Genomic DNA, 19125 nt, shown 5'->3' on the forward strand with positions numbered 1-19125 from the left:
GTCTTCGCACGGAAGGAAGTGCTTGGCAGTCAGGACCCACTTGGTCGAAGCGTACGTAGCGTTGTCATTCTAGTCGCGAACGTGTACGTACATACGATTGGTCTGTCTGCAAGCTGCAGCGATGAACCGTGGCCGTGTAAGGAAGGGCACGTGTCGTAGTAGAGGCGTGCACATGTCGTAGTAGAGGCGTGCATGTAGCATGTACACATACGTACAACAGCTAGGGTGCAAGAAATAAAATACGTCCATGTAGGTACATACGGGCAGAGTCTTGAATGCCTACTCGCGCATATGTACGCCGTGTACATGGCTGGGTCAGAACGGAGAAACTGCATCGTCGTCGTGTTCATTGGGAGCCAACCGGCTGGGTCGAAACGAAATGTGTCGTGTACATCGGGAGCCCGTAGAGGGGAATACGTCGTGTTCATCAGGAGCCAACTGGCTTGGACGGAACAGCCGATGGAAACGAGGCCTGGCGTACCGCAGAACGGAGGAAACGGCCTTGTGTTCGACCGGCCACGGTCGAAACGGGATCCTGTTCATTGGGAGGGGTCTGGCGTACCGCAAAACAGAGGAAACGGACTTCTCTTGGTCGAAACGGGGTCCTGTTGATCGGGAGGGGTGTGGCGTACTGCAAAACGGAGGAAACAGACTTGTGTTGGAGCGCTACGGTCGAAACGGGGATCCTGTTCATCGGGAGGGGTGTGGCGTACCGCAAAACGGGACTCCACGGGATACTGTTCATCTCCACCGTCGACCTCCTCCATGGGCTACTATTCATCCACCGTCGACCTCCTCCAGCCTTCACCTGCGACTGTTCATCCACGGGCTCCTGTTCATCTACCCTCCACCGCGCGCTCCTCCACCGGCTACTGTTTAACTAGCCTCTCCACGGGGTCCTGTTCCACCACCCCTCCACGGGCTACTATTCATCTGGCCGTCCACTGGCTACTGTTCAACCAGCCCTCCATGGGGTCTTGTTCATCCAGCCCTCCACGGGGTCCTGTTCATCCAGCCCTCCACGGTGTCCTGTTCATCCACCCCCAACCGGCTCGATCGGGGTCCTGTTCATCCAGCGGCAACGGCCTCTACTACCACGGGGTCCTGTTCATCCAACCCCCCACCGGGAATTGTTCATCCGACCCCCCCAACAATGCTCACTGTTCATCTAGAGGCAGCAGGTTCGATTGGCTTCAGTTAGCAGTAGTAGTGAAGGAATCGCTCAATCAGGTTCAGTTAACAGCCATCGATCGATCGCTCGGGTTCAGTAACGCGTAGCCTACAGTGCAATCGCTCGCGTTCAGTTAGAGCCCAACGCCTCGCTCGGGTTTAGTTAGAGCCCAATGGCTCACACACACGCGCGTACATACGAGAGAAACGCGCATCGCTCGGCCCCCGACCACGCACCGTAACCGGGAACTCCCCTGATATTTTCCTCGCCCTTGCTTCTACCATGGTTTTTTCCATCATGGACGGCCCAAAGAATGTCATGCAGCTGCGTCTCCGGCCCGCCCAGGATGAAAATCCCATTTTCTGTCATGATTTTTTGTCATAGAAGTAGGAGCCCACCACATCTATGATGATACCAGGTTTTGTCACAATTATTGTCATAGAAGTGTCATAAGCATGACAAAAAAATCGTTCGGCCCAAAATGTCACAAATGTGTCTTTTTTTGTAGTGATAGGTTTAGCTCATTTTAGATATAGAGCTTTACTCATCCATGTGGTTCTTCTCGATCGAGAGACCGCGTCCTCTATGGAGAAGATCCACGCTTGGATTCAAGACCCCTCACGGGAAGACCCCTCGCGGTCTCAAGACCTCCTCACGGAGATGAACAAGCTACCGTTTGTATCGTCCTTTTTCGACTTTGGATCATGTATCTCTCTTTGTGTTCATGGATCTAGCACATGTGTGATTGTTTCTTGTTGATTTGGGTGTATCTTCTCGTTCCCCTAGTGATTTACCTCGTGTTTCCCCTCGTGTTATTCGTGTTATTCACGGGATCCCCTTCAAACCGTGAATGATCAGCCCTACGGTTTCCACCCTACATCATCTTGGTATCATGAGCCACGTTGATCACGAATTTGGAGCTCCTACACATCGTTTTCTAGCCTAATTTTGTTGTGTTCTTGCCTAAATTTTGAAAATCCCCACCAAAAACAGCCGTATTTTTTGTGATTTGTTGGTTTGATGAAGTTTTGTTGGATTTGATCCATGGATTTGCTTGGTTTCAAGTTGATCTAGTTTCCCCCCAAGTTTCCCCACCTTCCATCCATGAAATCTCATTAATTTTGACCCAAAACCCCCCAATTTCCGCCCAAAATCGCATCCCGAATCTTGGATCTTGAGTTGACCCCGACACACCAGACGACCACGTTTACCGGACGTCCAGACTCTGATTTCGACGTTCTTTAGCTCATTTTGAAGCTCTTGACATCCCCCATCCCACAATAATATTTCCAACTTCATTTGGCTGCATCAAATTTTTGGAACTTTGGCATCTTTGCCTAGGGCCTTCACCACATCATTCGCATTACCACCACCGACTTTCGCAACCTAACCCATTTTGTTCCCCATAGCATTTGTGGTTGCTTGAGTAGTGATTAGAGTCTCCTAAGGTGTCTCGAATACTTAGGGACGGTTACTTCTTCATCGACCACCACCATAACTTCCGCATAACCTTGCCCACCATACACTTCCACCACCCCAACTTAAGCCAATTTTGTTTGAGCTTGTTTGAGTTGTGTCTTGTGTCTCCTAAGGTGTTTCAGCTACTTAGGGACGGTGACCTCAAGTTCGACTCACATATCCCATCATTCCACTTCCGCATTGCCAACTTCGAAACCACCACCGCTTTTCCACTACCACCATTTGACATTTGTCTTTGGAGATTTTGAGTTGTGGTTTTTCCGTTTCCTAGTGTGTTTCGACTAACTACCAACGGTTCGACATCGACGACACCGCCACTCAACTTCGCCAAGGATTCAACATCAACCACCTTCACCATTTTGACAACCCTAACCGTAAGCAAGACAGTAACCTCTATATCACCTTGGTATCGTGGTATCCCATCATTGTATATTCTTCTTGCCACTGTATTGATAACACCTAGCCCATTTTGCGTCACTTGCCTATCGAGACTAGCCATTGAGTATTGCCGGCAACATTACTTGTGCACATTAGTGATCATCGATCTACACCTTCCATTGCATACATACCATATCATATTGGTATCGTCTTGGTATCATATCATCTCTTGTGTCACAAGATTGTTCCCACATATACACAATTGCTATCTTGGTTTGTGCATTTCGCATAGTGGCCAAAAAAGAGAGAAAGAATAAGCTTTTAAACAAAGAAAAAGAGAGTAAATAAGCTTGTAAACAATAGCCATAGCATCCCACCACATTGCATATAAGATTGTCATACCCAATCATTTTGGATCATACCACTGGAACATCATACATATAGTATACTTGGGATAGAAAGTTGATACATTTTGCATATCATAGGTTATGCACAAGTCTCGTATCCGCCTATTGAGCAATCGTGCTAGCGCCTCTCTTGAGTTGTGCAACACGAGCGGTTTCTATGGATTCCACATTTTGTGCTCATTCCTTGGTTGCATGACCCCATTTATCTATTCGTGTGTGTGTTTCCGTGTGCCATATTACTATTGGTCTACTTGTTTCACTTGCGAATTTGTGAATCTCTTTCAACCTTATTGACTCCTGCTAACATTTTGCATAAATGTTTTTTTCCACTATCCTCACCAAGCTACTCCATAAGCCTTACTTGTGTAGGTGTGAGAATTGACAAGACTCGGTACCAATCGTGCTATTTCCTTGATAGATTATTAAGTGATCATTGATCCATATTCAACATCGGGTAAGTTACATTGGTCTAGTTCTTCTCTTTCTCCCACTCACATTTGCTTGAGTCTTATGATGGATAGCTAGACAAAGCACACCCCCTTCAGTCTACAACAACAACGACGAGTTTGGTGCCATGAACAACAACTTGGACGCCAAGATGGATGCTCGAATGGAGGAGATCAAAGCCCTCATGAAGTCCTACAAGAGATCTTCCTAATCTTTGAGAAGACGCTCTTGTGCACATGCTTCTGAGCTACCATCTCCGGCAAGGTCACATCGGCATCCACACCACCATGACGAGAACGTGAAGGTAAAGAGCTCAACACCAACCGTCACTCTATGACTTCACCATCTACATTGGCATCTTTGCCAAGCGACTTCAAGGCATCTTCGCCATTGGACATGAGGCATCTTCGCCCACAAGCACCTCAAGAGAAGCTCCCCAAGCTCAAGTACGTGAATTCCACGAGCTACCACCACCTAGACATCGACCACGAGGTTCCTTTCAATGGGACTCAAGAACCCGAGGAGTACCTTGAGTGGGAGCGGCTGATGGACGACTACCTCAAGCTACATCAAGTTCCCCTCGAAGATCAAGTGCAATGCGCCACAACGAACTTCCACGACTACGCGTCGACATGGTGGCTTCACGCACCTTCGGAGAGATACGACATGAGTTGGCCCAAGACAAAGAGAGATATGCGGTGAGAGTTCGTGCCTCCCAGCTACATGGAACAACTTATACGCCAATTGGGTAACACCATCCAAGGATCCAAGTCCATTGACACGTACTTCAAGGAGATGACGAGCCGGCGCGGACGACCCATTTTGATGAAGTTCCACTTCATGATGGGATTACACAACGACATCTCCAAGACTATCTTCCTCAAGAACTACAAGTCCCTCTACGACAACTTCATTGGTGCTCTCAAGGCGGAACAAGAACTCATGAAGGCTATGGCTTCTACACCCCAAGCACACTTCTCGAATACGAAGCTACAAGACAATGAGGATGAGGCTAGTACCACGACGATGTCCAAGCCCGATGAGCTCCAAGACGATGCTCCCAAGTTCGACTTCACTTCCATCCCTCTTTGTGGCATTGACGATGCCGAGTCTACCATGACTCTTTCAAATTGGTGTGGCGACAACTACGACTACAGAGCCATTCGAGGACCAAGCTTTGGAGGCGAATGACATGGTGACGAGCAACGATGATGCTTCCATATTTGGAGGCGAGAGTGATCATGTGCCATTTTCGGCTTTCATCCACGGCGATGGTGAAGAGATGATCGAGCATGGGATTTTCCCTTCGGTCATGGAGGAGAGTGATGATGTGCCATCTTCGGCCTTCATCCATGGTGACAACAATGAGATGTTTGATTATTTCACCTCGACCACGGCGACGTATGATGACTTGAGTGACTTGTGCCACCATATTGAGAGTGCGAGTGACTTCACCACTAGCCCCATATATGATGAGTTGCCCCAATTCCCATGTGAGGAGAGCCACAACCCCCACCACTTGAGTGAGATGAGTGACTCCACCATATGTGACTTTGAGTGCACCTATTTTGAGGGAGGGAGTGAGCCACCACATAGAGAGAGTGAGGTAGTTAATAGGGCATGTGAGGCCACTATGCTTTCTAACGACTTAAACTCTATCTCTATTGTGTCTTCTCATTTGGTGCTAGGTCCCATATATGATGACGCGCCGATTCTCGATGACTTCGTCCTTCCTTTGGACAAGACGATGGCCATGGTGGAATAGATGCACCCCCACATGGTTCCATCACGATGAAGATGACCACCATTTGGTCTTTGCACTAGTACAATGAGGAGCTAAACAAACGGTTTTTAACCCCTTCCCGCGATGGAATTTGGAACTGTCACCAAGTGAGTGTGGGCGATAGGGGGGTCCTTCCCACACGACCAAGAAACCGTCGGGGGATATGCCCTCCTGGCACACACGCTCAGCAAAATGAGGTCGTGTGCAATCGGCGAGCACTCAAATACAGAAATACGTATAGTAGTGCTAAAAAATACAATTATACAGGCGAAATCATTTCTGGTCGTAAGTACATTCCACACAGTCAGCCAGCGCTAAACATTTCCATTCGTATATACATCCCGCACAGTCGCTCCAAGGAAAGCATTTCTGTTCGCAAGTACATCACACACAATTTTCCCGGTTAAATCGTTTGTGATAGCGTTTCCAATGCACAAGGTATGAAAATATTATCGTTTGCATTATTGAATTCATCACACACGGTGCCTAGAAGAAATTGTGTGTCAAGGGCTGTCCATCACACACAGTTTTTATGTGGTAAGCGTTTGCACGAGGTGGCCTAACACAAACAGTTTTCAAGAGGATGTCATGTGTGATTGTTCATTAATCTAACACGGTTTATTCCTAGAAACTGTGTGCATTATTGAGTGCATCGCACATGGTGTTTTCTCAATAACCGTTTGCAATAGAAAAACCCAATTAGTAGGCTAATTATCCGATTATTCATAATCCATTTATTAATCTAATTGACATTTCATATTAAGCACACAATATATTTCATTTTCATAATTGAAATACATCAGAGTACAACATCATATAGCTTCAGCACTCAGCTACCCCATTACACAACTATACCAGGACCAAGTTTCACATGCAACATCTATAACCTTTCGAAATTAGCATCATAGACGGTACATAAACAGATGTATCTCATCTGGAAAACTACTGAAGCAGAAGACGAATATTGAGCCTTCATTGATGTTGAAGGTCTTTGTAACTTTAGGCTAGTGCCTATGGATGATTGACTGTCCATCGTTCGTCCTCTTCAGGAACACTTCAATATTGAACCGTGGGTGTTGTATGAATACCTTCCTCGACTCCTGACCATACAGGTGGTTTGAGAGGTAATCATCAGTGAACTGCTTTGGAAAGGCCTGAAAACAAGGATGTGCATAAATATCTTCTCTATATTGGAAATGGGGCAAAGGAATAAAAAAGACAAGGTATAATAGTTAGTACCATCCTGTAGTGAACTGATGTCTTCTTCATTGTGCCGACAAAGATCTTGTTGTTTTTTGTCGCTAATTTCTTTATCCTAACAATCTTTCTGAGTTTCTTGACTTGACTGATATTGATGGACAACTCATTTCCCCATATGCAAAAAGGGTCGAACAGTGGGTCAAAACCTCTGACAGCAGGACCTACATGTGCAAGACCAAATTGTTAAAAACCTAAATATTAGAATGGTTCCTGCAATTGCACAATAATGTGCTATTAGACAACGGACCATGCACGTGCTAACCTCGATTATAAACCTCAGTGCTTCCCATTGTTTCCCTGCAACACATATAAGGTAGTTAGTCATCAGGTTAAGTAAGGGTTCGCATGCTATCAGTAAAATATGTTGATGAAAAATAAGCACATTGCAGATTCATCAGCTTAATTCAAGCAACATGGAAAACCCATTTATCCAAACCAAGCATGATTAAGAACTAGGAAATATTGCACTTGTATATGTTTCTCATGTATTAAGTGTAGGCAAATTCGATTTATTCCTCACATGCACAACAATACAAAATTCCACCCACGACAATTGGACATCGCAGTGTAGAATTGAACCAAGCAGTTAGCTAAACACCACAACAAATGAACCAAAATTAACTAAGCACCACATTGCACAACATAACATACTCCTAATAGAAGATCAGACAGTTAACCAAACCAAACATGCTTAACAACTTGGAAATATAGCAATTGTATTTCTTTATCATGTATTTACTACAGTCAAATTCAATTTATACCTCACATGGTATACAATAACAGAATGCACCCACAACTATTGAACATCGCATTGCAAAATTGAACCAAACAAAACAGTTAACTAAACACCACAACAAATGAACCAAACATTAACTGAGCACCACGTTGCACACTATAACATACTCCTAATAGAAGATCACACAGTTAACCAAACCAAGCATGCTTGACAACATGGAAATATAGCAATTGTATTTGTTTCTCATGTATTTACTACAGCCAAATTCGATTTATTTCTCACATCTATACCTAATATTAAAGGGATGAAGCTTTCATAGTTCTCCATACGTCATTCCTTTGTATCCGTTGATTTTACGTTTACCACAAAGGTTAACGGCTAAGATTTAATAGAAGCATGTCTCCTTTTTTTCCTGGTCCTTGACCAATTTTGATCGTCCCTCGCTCGCCTTCACAAAATCATGATGGAAAAATTGACGTTGTCAAGATTCATCTATAAAGACCCAGTGCACAAAGGTCGTTCTCGGCTAATAAGAGTCAGAGTCGGGCGACACAACTCCGTGGTACTGCCACGCCGGCGGCGCGCCGTCTATGCCGTTGTTGTGGGCCAGGCACGAGTTCGACCTCGGCGGCTCCTCAATGCCAACCCCATGCCTATCGTTTGGCCGAGTGTTTGTGTCCGGCCTTGCGGTCACGGCGTGCCGTTGCAAGTTCTATTGGTCGATCCGCGGCCGCGCGGCATGCAGGTATGGCTTTCCCTAGGCCGTCGGCATATCTCGGTCTATGGCGTTGGCCCCAACAAAAAGTTGTCGGCATAGAATAGGACGTAGGCTTAGGGCTTCATTCTGGTAGTGGTCACGAGGAAGCTGGGCCTCAGCGACGTTGGCCATGGCATGCCTCCAGTGGTCATGCACGTCCACCTGATGAGCACCTACGTGCATCACCTCCGGGACATCATCAAGGAGTGTGTGGCCCACCGGACACACTATGACACCTAGCTCGAGGGCTTCAAGGTCATCATGAGTGTAGGCAACGGCTGTGGCGGGTTCTTTGTGTGGGACGTGTTGGAGAAGCTAGGCACCAACACGACCGACAGCCTGCACCTGGAGCTAGACGGCATGTTCCAGAACCATATGCCCAACCAGGAGAACGCGAGGCCATGTCGCTGACCCGCCGCACGGTGCTGACCCACGCCGCAGACCTCGGCGTGGTGTTTGACACGGGCGTGGACCGAAGTGGCGTGGTGGACGGCGCAGGGGCTGCCTCATCGTGCTCATCTCTGCCATCGTGTTGGGGGAGCACCCGGGGACGATAGTGGTGACGGACACATGGTCGGGCGATGGGCTCACGCGGTTCATCGAGGCGAGGAGCTGGCGGCGACTATGGCAACATGGTCGACAAGGACGTGCAAGTCAATGCAGACGACATGAAGACGCACGTCATGATGGAGAGTTGGAGAACACAGGGCACGGCGCGCTCAGGCAGAACCACTTCCTCCACAACTGCACGTACATGGGGTGAAGATCATCATCCAGATGGTCCGGATGAGGTTGGCCGTGTTGGAGGGCAGGGTCGGCAGCCTCATCCAGGACCTAAAGGATCCTGATCGAGTCTGCCTCTGATGTATGGTGCTTTTCCAAGATAAATTTAGAATTTTTCATATGTCTTTAGAATTGAGCACAGGTGATGTTTATGTTTAATCAATGTTGATTATGCAACAGTGTGGGGACCTGTATGAAGTATCTTGTTGCGCATGTTTCATTCCCATTGATTAATTGCTTGCTGAATGCTCTGGCTATATTCTACTCCGTATATGTCTATATACACCCATATGTAGTCCACATTTAAATCTCTAAAAGGACTTATATTTAGTAAGGGAGGGAGTAGCTGATTAGATGATGCATGAATATCTGACAAGATGATGGATGCATATCTCGCGCTTAAAGGTAGTATTGTGCATGTCTATTTTCCCTATGTAGATTCTATTTGTGTGCCATCAAACACTGCTACGTTAATGTTTATCTTTCGGTTATTTACAGGGAAATGCCGAATTCTTAGTCCAGTGGTAGAACATGTCTGTCAGGTCTCAAGCTCCTAGCTCACCTCGCTTCAGTCTGAAATCATATCAGGTTCAAGGAGTAATTTCCCACAAAAACTAGGTTTAGGAGTAGCACTAGCACCTCTGCAATAGCAGCAAAAGGATCAAAACCATCTTCTTCAGCATCCTACTCGACAAAAAAAAAGAAGGCGAAAAGACTTGCTTCTAGAAAAAAACATGAAGAATTCTTCAAGCACCAAATTGAAATAGATTCCCTTGAGAAGTGAGCTTGATAATATCAGGCGGTCAGGTTCTCTTCTAAGTTGAGGCAGGGTTGCATCTTCAATCTATGATACCCAAACGAGAGGGAAAATAAAATATATCGAGGAATATAAATTGGCATACATTTTTTAGGGAAATAAATTGGCATACATTATTAACAACCTCCAAATTTTATCTGGTCTCATAGCCAGTTCAACACTTCTTTCTTGATGCAACAACTGATATATGATTGTTTTGCATGGCTGTGTTAGTAAACCTTTATGCAAATTAATATTAATCTGTTGTTCTCTAATAAGTATACTAGGACGCTCATTTGAACAGACCTAATATGCACTTGGATGTCTCAAAACAAACAATATATGTGCAAATTTAATATATCATAATGCTGGTATTTGTATTGCAAATAAGATTTGTAATCTTTATCATTTTAGCGCATAATGTGTTGTCATTCATTGCAACTACATCACAGATGCACAGAGGGACAGGGAAGATAAGCGGCGACACGAATGGGATGTCATGTTGAAATTGAGAATGTAGACTATGTATGTGCGCAATGGTCTTATGTCATGCTTATTGGGTTAGAGGAGTGTGATGTTTTTTCTCCCGTTGCATCGCACGAGCATGTTTGCTAGTGGTATACAATAACATAATGCACCCACAACAATTTAATATCGCATTGCAGAATTGAACCAAACTGCCAACCGCGTCGCGTCGTCGGCGCGCGAGGCATCGACGGTGGCCTCGACGGCTAGGTGATCCTCCAAGATCTGGGGGTCGACACGAATGGCAGTGTCGGCGTTCTGGGAACGGGGGTCCCCAGACTTGCCTGCCTGCGGTCCGTAGCGTGGCTCCACCAGCGGCCCCATACGACCCATCTTCACCAGCAAACACCCACGACCCTCGCGAGGGGCCATGTCTCGCGAGGCGGACAACGCAAGACCTCCTCAGGGGCGGCTGCACCAGGCTGGCTCGTGAGGGGCGGAGAGATCAAGGCAAGGCGAACCTTGCGAGGTTCCAATGACGTAAGCCATGACGACCAAGACCAGGCACGTGCCAGGCGGGCGCCAGCAAGCGCAGTGTCGTCGCTTCCTCTTTGGTGCTAAGGAGGCAAGCACATGCGAGGAGTTCCAAGGCATCAGGCAAAGGTTTCCATATTGGTGCAACAAGACCAAGACCCATAGGACGGCACGACGGAGGTCACCGTGGAGCCCAAGATGGCGTCACCACCAGAGCCTTTGGCAAGCGAAGACTACTTTTGTCAGGATAACTTGTACTAGTTGTCTCCCTTCGAATTTGGCCGTTATGGGATCCCTTCCCGCTTAATATTTGGGAAGACGACCAGGGCCTCTATAAATAGGACTAGCCATTGATACGTCTCCAACGTATCTATAATTTTTGATTGCTCCATGCTATATTATCTACTGTTTGGACATTATTGGGCTTTATTATCCCCTTTTATATTATTTTTGGGACTAACCTATTAACCGGAGGCCCAGCCCAGAATTGTTGTTTTTTGCCTGTTTTAGGGTTTCGAAGAAAAGGAATATCAAACGGAGTCCAAACGGAATGAAACCTTCGGGAACGTGATTTTTAGGAAGATTATGATCCGGGAGACATGGACCCTACGTAAAGAAAGAAAATAGGAGGGCACGAGGTAGGGGGGCGCGCCCACCCCACCAGGCGCGCCCTCCACCCTCGTGGGCCCCTTGTTGCTCCACCGACGTACTCCTTCCTCCTATATATACCTACGTACCGCCAAACGATCAGATACGGAGCCAAAACCCTAATTCCACCACCGTAACTTTCTGTATCCATGAGACCCCATCTTGGGGCCTGTTCCGGAGCTCCGCCGGAGGGGGCATCGATCACGGAGGGCTTCTACATCAACACCATAGCCTCTCCGATGAAGTGTGAGTAGTTTACCTCAGACCTACGGGTCCATAGTTAGTAGCTAGATGGCTTCTTCTCTCTTTTTGGATCTCAATACAATGTTCTCCCCCTGTCTTGTGGAGATCTATTCGATGTAATCTTCTTTTTGCGGTGTGTTTGTTGAGACTGATGAATTGTGGGTTTATGATCAAGTCTATCTATGAATAATATTTGAATCTTCTCTGAATTCTTTTATGTATGATTGGTTATCTATGCAAGTCTCTTCGAATTATCAGTTCGGTTTGGCCTACTAGATTGATCTTTCTTGCAATGGGAGAAGTGCTTAGCTTTGGGTTCAATCTTGCGGTGTCCTTTCCCGATGACAGTAAGGGCAGCAAGGCACGTATTGTATTGTTGCCATCGAGGATAACAAGATGGGGTTTTCTTCATATTGCATGAGTCTATCCCTCTACATCATGTCCTCTTCCTTAAGGCGTTACTCTGTTTTTAACTTAATACTCTAGATGCATGCTGGATAGCGGTTGATCAGTGGAGTAATAGTAGTAGATGCAGGCAGTAGTCGGTCTACTTGTCTCGGATGTGATGCCTATATACATGATCCTACCTATATATTCTCATAACTATGGTCAATTCTGTCAATTGCTCAACAGTAATTTGTTCACCCACCATAGAATACTTATGCTCTCGAGAGAATCCACTAGTGAAACCTATGCCCCCGGGTCTATCTTCATCATATTAATCTCCTACTACTTAGTTATTTCCTTTGCTATTTACTTTTCCTTTATTTTACTTTGCATCTTTATCATAAAAATACCAAAAATATTATCTTATCATATCTATCAGATCTCACTCTCGTAAGTGGCCCTATAGGGATTGACAACCCCTATTTGCATTGGTTGCGAGGATTTATTTGTTTTGTGCAGGTGCGAGGGACTCACGCATAGCCTCCTACTGGATTGATACCTTGGTTCTCAAAAACTGAGGGAAATACTTACGCTACTTCGCTGCATCATCCCTTCCTCTTCGGGGAAAACCAACGAGTGCTCAAGAGGTAGCAAGATGGATTTCTGGCGCCGTTGCCGGGGAGGTCTAGGCAAAAGTCAACATACCAAGTACCCATCACATACCCTTATCTCCCGCATTACATTATTTGCCATTTGCCTCTCGTTTTCCTCTCCCCCCACTTCACCCTTGTCGTTTTATTCGCCCTCTCTCTCTATCGTACCTCTCTATTTGCCTCTTTTTGCCCGCTTGCTTTTTGTTTGCTTGTGTGTTAGTTTGCTTACTTGTCACGAAGCCTCAAGATAATACTAAATTGTGTGACTTCACCAATACCAACAACAATGATTTTATTAGCACTCCGATTGCTCCTCTTACCGATGCTGAATCTTGTGAAATTAATGCTGCTTTGCTGAATCTTGTCATGAAAGATCTGTTCTCCGGCCTTCCTAGTGAAGATGCCGCTACCCATCTAAATAGCTTTGTTGATTTGTCTGACATGCAAAAGAATAAATATGTGGATAACGATATTGTTAAATTGAAGCTATTTCCTTTTTCGCTTAGAGATCGTGCTAAAGCTTGGTTTTTGTCTTTGCCTAAAAATAGTATTGATTCATGGAACAAGTGGAAAGATGCTTTTATCTCTAAGTATTTTCCTCCCGCTAAGATCATCTCTCTTAGAAACAATATTATGAATTTTAAGCAACTTGAGCATGAAAATGTTGCACAACCTTGGGAGAGAATGAAATTAATGATACGTAATTGCCCTACTCATGGTTTAAATTTGTGGATGATTATACAAAAAAATTATGCCGGATTGAATTTTGCTTCTAGAAATCTTTTAGATTCGGCCGCGGGAGGCACTTTTATGGAAATCACTTTAGGAGAAGCTACTAAACTCCTATATAATATTATGGTTAATTATTCTCAATGGCATACTGAAAGATCTACTAATAGAAAGGTGCATGCGATAGAAGAAATTGATATTTTGAGTGGAAAGATGGATGAACTTATGAAATTATTTGCTAATAAGAGTGTTTCTTCTAATCCTAATGATATGCCCTTGTCTACTTTGATTGAGAATAATAATGAATCTATGGATGTGAATTTTGTTGGTAGGAACAATTTTGGTAACAACGCGTATAGAGGAAATTTCAACCCTAGGCCTTATCCTAGTAATCCCTCTAATAATTATGGTAATTCCTACAACAATTCTTATGAAAATTATAATAAGATGCCCTATGATTTTGAATCTAATATTAAATAATTTATTACTTCGCAAAAGAATTTAATGCTATGATTGAAGAAAAATTGCTTAAGATTGATGATTTGGGTAGGAACGTTGATAGAATTACTCTTGATGTTGATTCTTTGAAACTTAGATCTATTCCACCTAAGCATGATATCAATGAGTCTCTCAAAGCCATGAGAATTTCCATTGATGAGTGCAAAGAAAGAACCGCTAGGATGCGTGGTAAGAAAGATGCCTTTATAAGAGTGTGTTCTTCTAGTTGCTATGAAAATAAAGATGAAGATCTAAAAGTTATTGATGTGTACCCTATTAAATCTTTGTTTTGAAATATGAATCTTGATAATTATGGGACTGAATATGATCCACCTTTACCTAGAAGGCGTTCCAAGAATTCGGAATTTGTTGATCTTGATGCTAAATTTGATAAAAGTGGGATTGAAGAAATTAAAACCCTAGATGTTGCTAAACCCACTATTATGGATTTCAAGGAATTTAACAATGAAAATTGCTCTTTGATTGATTGTATTTCCTTGTTGTAATCCGTGCAAAATTCTCCTCATGCTTATAGTCAAAATAAAGTGTTTACTAAACATATCGTTGATGCCTTGATGCAATCTTATGAAGAAAAACTTGAATTGGAAGTCTCTATCCCTAGAAAACTTTATGATGAGTGGGAATCAACTATTAAAATTAAAATTAAAGATCATGAATGCTATGCTTTATGTGATTTTGGTGCTAGTGTTTCCATGATTCCAAAGACTTTGTGTGATTTGTTAGGTTTCCGTGATTTTGATGATTGCTCTCTAAACTTGCACCTTGCAGATTCCACTATTAAGAAAACTATGGGAAGAATTAATGATTTTCTTATTGTTGCAAATAGGAATTATGTTCCTGTAGATTTTATTGTTCTGGACATAGATTGCAATCCTTCATGTCCTATTATTCTTGGTAGACCTTTCCTTAGAACGATTGGTGCAATTATTGATATGAAGGAAGGAAATATTAGATTCCAATTTCCATTAAGGAAAGGCATGAACAATTTCCTAGAAATTATATTAAATTACCTTATGAATCTATTATGAGATCCACTTATGGATTGCCTACCAAAGATGGCAATACCTAGATCTATTCTTGCTTGTTATGCCTAGCTAGGGGCGTTAAACGACAGCGCTTGTTGGGAGGCAACCCAATTTTATTTTTATTCCTTGATTTTTGCTCCTGTTTAGTAATAAATAATTTATCTAGCCTCTGTTTTGGTTGTGTTTTTTGTGTTTAATTAGTGTTCGTGCCAAGTAGAACCGTTGGGAAGACTAGGGGAAAGTCTTGTTGAACTTGCTGTAAAAAACAGAAACTTTAGCGCTCACGAGAACTGCTGTAATTTTTATTTGGAGAGTCCTATATAGTTAATTATTTTTTAAGTTTATTAATATATAAATTTCCCACGTCCAGCAATTTATTTTAGAATTTTTGGGGTTCCAGATCTTGCGCTAGCTGCAGATTACTACAGACTGTTCTGTTTTTGACAGATTCTGTTTTTCATGTGTTGTTTGCTTATTTTGATGAATCTATGGCTAGTAAAATAGTTTATAAACCATACAGAAGTTGGAATACAGTAGGTATAACACCAATATAAATAAATAATGAGTTCATTACAGTACCTTGAAGTGATCTTTTATTTTCTTTCGCTAACGGAGCTCACGAGATTTTCTACTTTAAGTTTTGTGTTGTGAAGTTTTCAAGTTTTGGGTAAAGATTTGATGGATTATGGAACAAGGAGTGGCAAGAGCCTAAGCTTGGGGATGCCCATGGCACCCCCAAGATAATATAAGGAAACCTAAAAGCCAAAGCTTGGGGATGCCCCGGAAGGCATCCCCTCTTTCGTCTACTTCTATCGGTAACTTTACTTGGAGCTATATTTTTATTTACCACATTATATGTGTTTTGCTTGGAGCATCTTGTATGATTTGAGTCTTTGCTTGTTATATTACCATAATCATCCTTGCTGTACACACCTTTTGAGAGAGCCATACATGATTTGGAATTTGTTAGAATACTCTATGTGCTTCTCTTATATCTTTTGAGTTATATAATTTTGCTCTAGTACTTCACTTATATCTTTTAGAGCACGGTGGTGGATTTGTTTTATAGAAACTATTGATCTCTCATGGTTCACTTAGATTATTTTGAGAGTCTTAAATAGCATGGTAATTTTCTTAAAATCCTACTATGCTTGGTATGCAAGATTAATAATAAAACTTTCTTATGAGTGTGTTGAATACTATGATAAGTTTGATACTTGATAATTGTTTTGAGATATAGAGATGGTGATATTAAAGTAGTGATAGTTGAGTAGTTGTGAATTTGAGAAATACTTGTGTTGAAGCTTGTGATTCCCGTAGCATGCACGTATGGTGAACCGTCATGTGATGACGTCGGAGCATGATTTATTTATTGATTGTCTTCCTTACGAGTGGCGGTCGGGGACGAGCGATGGTCTTTTCCTACCAATCTATCCCCCTAGGAGCATGCGCGTAATACTTTGCTTTGATAACTTGTAGATTTTTGCAATAAGTATATGAGTTCTTTATGACTAATGTTGAGTCCATGGATTATATGCACTCTCACCCTTCCACCTTTGCTAGCCTCTCTAATACCGCGCACCTTTCGCCGGTATCATACACCCACCATATACCTTCCTCAAAACAGCCACCATACCTACCTATTATGGCATTTACATAGCCATTTCGAGATTTATTGCCATGCAACTTTCCACCGTTCCGTTTATTATGACACACTCCATCATTGTCATATTGCTTAGCATGATCATGTATTTGACATCTTATTTGTGGAAAAGCCACCATTCATAATTCTTTCATACATGTCACTCATGAATCATTGCATATGCCGGTACACCACCGGAGGCATTCACATAGAGTCATATTTTGTTCTAAGTATCGAGTTGTAATTGTTGAGTTGTAAGAAAAATAAAAGTGTGATGATCATCATTATTAGAGCATTGTCCCAGTGAGGAAAGGATGATGGAGACTATGATTCCCCCACAAGTCGGGATGAGACTCCAGAAGAAAAATAAATAAAAGAGGCCCAAGAAGCCCAAATAAAAAAAGGAGAAAGAAAAGAGGCCATAAAAAAAGAGAAAAGGCCCAAATAAAAAAAGAGAGAAAAAGAGAGAAGGGACAATGTTACTATCCTTTTACCACACTTGTGCTTCAAATTAGCACCATGATCTTCATAGTAGAGAGTCTCTCATGTTATCACTTTCATATACTAGTGGGAATCTTTCATTATAGAACTTAGCTTGTATATTCCAATGATGGACTTCCTCAAATTGCCCTAGGTCTTCATGAGCAAGCAAGTTGGATGCACACCCACTTAGTTTCTTTTTGAGCTTTCATATACTTATAGCTCTAGTGCATCCGTTGCATGGCAATCCCTACTCACTCACATTGATATCTATTGATGGACATCTCCATAGCCCGTTGATACGCCTAGTTGATGTGAGACTATATTCTCCTTTTTTTTCTCCACAACCACCATTCTATTCCACCTATAGTGCTATATCCATGGCTCACGCTCATGTATTGCGTGAAAATTGAAAAAGTTTTGAGAATGTCAAAAGTATGAAACAATTGCTTGGCTTGTCATCGGGGTTGTGCATGATTTAAATATTTTGTGTGGTGAACATAGAGCATAGCCAGACTATATGATTTTGTAGGGATAACTTTCTTTAGCCATGTTATTTTGAGAAGACATAATTGCTTTGTTAGTATGCTTGAAGTATTATTATTTTTATGTCAATATGAACTTTTGTCTTGAATCTTTCGGATTTGAATATTCATACTAGAATTAAGAAGAATTACATTTAAAAATCTGCCAAGTAGCACTCCGCATCAAAAATTCTGTTTTTATCATTTACCTACTCGAGGATGAGCAGGAGTTAAGCTTGGGGATGCTTGATACGTCTCCAACGTATCTATAATTTTTGATTGCTCCATTCTATATTATCTACTGTTTTGGACATTATTGGGCTTTATTATCCACTTTTATATTATTTTTGGGACTAACCTATTAACCGGAGGCCCAGCCCAGAATTGTTGTTTTTTGCCTGTTTTAGGGTTTCGAAGAAAAGGAATATCAAACGGAGTCCAAACAAAATGAAACATTCGGGAACGTGATTTTTAGGAAGATTATGATCCGGGAGACTTGGACCCTACGTCAAGAAAGAAAATAGGAGGGCACGGGGTAGGGGGCGCCCCCACCCCCACCAGGCGTGCCATCCACCCTCGTGGGCCCCCCTGTTGCTCCACCGACGTACTCCTTCCTCCTATATATAACTACGTACCCCCAAACGATCAGATACGGAGCCAAAACCCTAATTCCACCGCTGTAACTTTCTGTATCCACGAGATCCCATCTTGGGGCCTGTTCAGGAGCTCCGCCGAAGGGGGCATCGATCACGGAGGGCTTCTACATCAATACCATAGCCTCTCCAATGAAGTGTGAGTAGTTTACCTCAGACCTACGGGTCCATAGTTAGTAGCTAGATGGATTCTTCTCTCTTTTTGGATCTCAATACAATGTTATCCCCCTCTCTTGTGGAGATCTATTCGATGTAATCTTCTTTTTGCAGTGTGTTTGTTGAGACCGATGAATTGTGGGTTTATGATCAAGTCTATCTATGAATAATATTTGAATCTTCTCTGAATTCTTTTATGTATGATTGGTTATCTTTGCAAGTCTCTTCGAATTATCAGTTTGGTTTGGCCTACTAGATTGATCTTTCTTGCAATGGGAGAAGTGCTTAGCTTTGGGTTCAATCTTGCGGTGTCCTTTCCCGGTGACAGTAAGGGCAGAAAGGCACGTATTGTATTGTTGCCATCGAGGATAACAAGATGGGGTTTTCTTCATATTGCATGAGTCTATCCCTCTACATCATGTCATCTTGCTTAAGGCGTTACTCTGTTTTTAACTTAATACTCTAGATGC

General features: G+C 43.1%; 1 pseudogene; it reads left to right on the forward strand.

Annotated features, from left to right (window-relative positions):
* The first annotated feature begins 8553 nt into the window (after nt 1–8553).
* Nucleotides 8554–9282, forward strand: LOC123101263 (phosphomannomutase/phosphoglucomutase-like; annotated as a pseudogene).
* The last annotated feature ends 9843 nt before the right edge of the window (nt 9283–19125 follow it).

The sequence above is a fragment of the Triticum aestivum genome, chromosome 5A, assembly GCF_018294505.1.
Source record: "Triticum aestivum cultivar Chinese Spring chromosome 5A, IWGSC CS RefSeq v2.1, whole genome shotgun sequence".
In the NCBI taxonomy this organism is placed as follows: Eukaryota; Viridiplantae; Streptophyta; class Magnoliopsida; order Poales; family Poaceae; genus Triticum; species Triticum aestivum.